The sequence below is a fragment of the Anastrepha obliqua genome, chromosome 3, assembly GCF_027943255.1.
Source record: "Anastrepha obliqua isolate idAnaObli1 chromosome 3, idAnaObli1_1.0, whole genome shotgun sequence".
In the NCBI taxonomy this organism is placed as follows: Eukaryota; Metazoa; Arthropoda; class Insecta; order Diptera; family Tephritidae; genus Anastrepha; species Anastrepha obliqua.
The window spans coordinates 59,463,344-59,467,516 of NC_072894.1; positions in this window are offsets into that span (position 1 = coordinate 59,463,344).

The following is a 4,173-nucleotide window of genomic DNA, read 5'->3' on the forward strand; positions in this document are numbered from 1 at the left end:
ATTACGCTATGAGAGGAATGGCAATTGTTTTTCAAACAAAAATTTTTGCCATTATGAAAGTAGCAGAATGTATAATTGAGAGGAGATGGAGCGGAAACAGATTGGAGCCTTTAGTGACAGTCAGGCTGTGCTAAAGGCTTTGGAGAAGGCAAAGCAAACCTCAAAGATTGTTCAAGAATGTAAGAAGAAGCTTAATTCTGTTGCAAGAAAGAATAAGCTCGTACTTATATTGGTTCCAGGGCACTGCGGGGTTCAAGGGAATGAAATTTCCGATGAATTGGGCAACTGCGGATAAGCGGTTGCCAGCCACAGGGGCCAGAGCCAACAATCAGAATCAGTTCTGGAGGATATAAGAAGTTGGGCAGCGATTATGTATACAATTTACATAAAGAGCGATGCTCCGTTCTGGAACGCTGCAGAACTGCAAAGCGTTTTGTGACAAGCCCGAACAAAAAACTATTTTCTTATAAAACTTGGCAGAAAAGACGTTTGGTTGATGGTCGGTATTATTAGAGAACACAATCCATGGATCAACATGTGACCACTGTTATCCTTACATAGGGTTTATGCGGATTCCTGATGCATACAACCTCCATTGGAATCATTGAGGACCCGATTTGCCTGTCTTGCTTAGAGGAGGCGGATGACACAGAGCATTTTCTCTGCGAGTGTCATGCATTTGCTAGATGCCGATGTCATCAGAACAAGTAAAATTCGTTCTCTCAAACTGGAGAATACTTTCAGATTTATCAAAGAATCTGGAAAATTCTCACAGGCCTAACTACCTCTATTCTGTCCTATCTTTTTCCTTCTGTTACTTCTCTCCTTTCTCTCCACTCGCCTTTTAGCCTGATTTTTTAGGAATTACCAAATCTCTCGGTGCTTCTTGGCTTGACTTTTCAAATTTTAATTTCAAGGGAGGATAAAACTCATCATTCCGAAAATTGCATAGAATATTCAGATATTTTGGAGGAGTTAAATGTAAAAATTATAACCGACTTCCCATTATGTACTTAATAGATACTGGTTTTGTAAATAAAATAAAAAATAAATAAATAATTGGCGCGTACACTTCTGTTAGGTGTTTTGCCAAGCTCCGAAATGTTCCTATTTGTGACGTGCGTCTTGATGTGGTTCTACAAATGGCGAGACGTACAGTTTTAAGCCGACTGCGGACAAGAAATGCTTTTTATGAGTAGGTTTCTTCATAGCAGAAATACACTCGAAGATTTGCATTGCCTGCGGAGGGACGCGCGCTATTATAAAACTCGTTTTCTATTATTTGAACCTACGCACTCCCGAATGGTAGTCATGCTCCAACTCAATCTGCTATAGCGGCAGCCATAACAAAAAATTAAAATGTTTCATTATTATTTGGAAAGGCAACTATTGCGGCCGCCGTAGCCGAATAAGTTGGTGCGTGACTACGATTCGCAATTCACAGAGAGAACGTAGGTTCGAATCTCGGTGAAACACCAAAATTAAGAAAAACATTTTTCTAATAGCGGTCGCCCCTCGGCAAGCAATGGCAAACCTCCGAGTGTATTTCTGCCATGAAAAAGCTCCTCATAAAAATATCTGCCGTTCGGAGTCGGCTTGAAACTGTTGGTCCCTCCATTTGTGTAACAACATCAAGACGCACACCACAAATAGGAGGAGGAGCTTGGCCAAACACCCAAGAAGGGTGTACGCGCCAATTATATACATATATATATAACTATTTGAAAAAAAAGTAGTAATGCAAATAAAGAAAATATTAAAAAATGCTGTTTTGAAGTGAAGTTTTTAAACTGACAACCAACACACCTTAGCACATTACAGGGTAACAAAAAATAACTGTATACAAACTTCTCTGTGCAATTAGATGAATGTAAAATTTTTTTAGCGAATGCTCTTATTTTGTGATTGTTGTGTGTGTTCTGAAGTACAAAAAAAAGTATTCGTTTCTGTTCCAGCTCTTTTTAAATACTTTGTTTAACGATGTCAAATAGTCGCTCAGCTATTATAGCCCTGCATCAGCTAGGAGCACGCAACTGGGAGAGCACGGAAGCTTGGAATTGCACGTTCATTGGTTTCACAATCATCAAACGACAGAAATTGGTCTACAGAAGCCCCTGGACCTTCGTCCATTGTTGAACTTCGTCAAAATCCGCGATCTGTCATGGTTTGGGGTGGAATTTGCGCCAGTGGCAAGACTCCTCTGATTTTCATAGACCAAGGAGTCAAAATCCGTAAAGAAGTTTACCGTCAAGACATATTAGAAGCAGTTATTCTTCCCTGGTCCCAGCAGCATTTTGGTGACGGTGAGTGGACGTTTCAACAGGATTCGGCACCAGCCCACAGAGCAAAAACAACCCAATAGTTGTGCAAAGCTAATTTCCCAAGAATGGCCACCCTACTCACCGGATCTGAATCCGCTAGATTACAGCGTATGGTCGATTTTGGAAGCAAGGGCCTGTGCAATACGCCACAAAACTTTGGAGTCCCTGAAGCAAGCGTTGCGTCGAGAGTGGGATCGCATAACGGTAGACGAACTACGGCCTTTAGCCTATTCGTGCTAAAAGCGGCCAAATCGAAACTGGCTGAATATAATGTTACTCAAACATTGTCTATTAAAATTTCACAATTTTTTTTTGAGCTGCTATTAATGATAAATTTTTTTCATTAAAAAATGTTGTATACACTTATTTTTTGTCACCCTCTGGAAGCTGGAATTCTGACAATAATGGTTAGAAATTTAAATCTCATAGGTTGAGCAATAGCACACGCACAAAATTGTGTTATTCCAACAACTACTTTGACTAGTTTAATTCTCTGAAATCCAATTATACCAATAAATTACCTATACATATTCAAGCGACTTTGATTCCCGATGAGTTTGCGTTATTCACTAACAATTAATAAGGCACGGGGGTAGACCTTTAAAAAAGCAGGTATTCATACTGACTCCCACGTTCAACAATGCCTTAGCTGCTTCCGAGTAATAAAAAAAAAAACAATAACGTACTCGTATGCAGAAAAACGCTTCAGTAAATAAATTAAAATAAATATTTAAAATTAAGAAAATATACACCAAAAATAGAAATTGTTTGCCCTTCCGTTTGAAAGATTTTATACTAGCAAATGTTTTATTATTATTATTATTTTTTTTTATTATTTGTATTTCATCATAATTTTGAGAAAATGGAAGTGGAAATCCCCACAAATCATGTTTACACTAGGGGGCAAAAATAGCTTTAATTTCAAATTCCAGAATTAAAAAGTTAGCTTTGAGTTAAAAAAGTTGTCTCATAAAACTTAATGTTAAGATATATTTTACGCTGCTTGGTAACTGTTATTTGGAGGAAGTTTTTTTAGTAACAGTCGGTCTTCATTTTTCGGTGGAAGCAATACAAACTTTGCTTACTTTTCATTCGTCATCTGAATGGCGCATAGATATTTTTATAACCGCGCTCTAGTGTCCAAGGATATAATCATTTTTCTATGCAAAGGCATAAAATAATCGAGATTAATATAAACATATGTAGACCAAAAGCCCAGAATCGATTTAGCCAAATCTGACCATCCGTCCGTCCCTGCACACGATAATTCGGGCAAACGTAATATATTTTAATTAGGCTTGGTATGCATTTTAATCTTTGTCTAAAGCAGTTTGGTATGGAAAATGAATGAAATCTCGAAAACGCCTTAATAAAACTCACCCAGTCAAGCAGCAATAAAAGCAATAAGATCATATTGTATTAAGTCCAAAAAAGTTCAACGGAGCAGGGAGGCCATAGAAAGGCTAGACGCAAACGGAAGGCTGCATATCTACTGGGTACTTGGTCACAAATCCATTATGTGAAACGAAATAGGAGATGAGAAGAAAAAAGTGCTAATAGGCTATCAAAACCGCTAAATATAAATACAATATACAACGAAATGGACGACTACATGAAAAAGCAAGTGGTAGCTAGGTGGACTAATCTGACCGCATGCAAAACAGCAAAAGTTATGTGTAGAAATAACGACAAAAAACTGACTCAATTCGTACTTACGCTATTGCAAAACGACTCCAAAACTACCTTGGGAATCTGACACGTCATAATCTATTGGCTGCACATGCGTACAAAATAGGGATTGCTAACACGGATAAATGCAGGAAATGCAGAGAAGATGTTGAGGAAGTTTTAA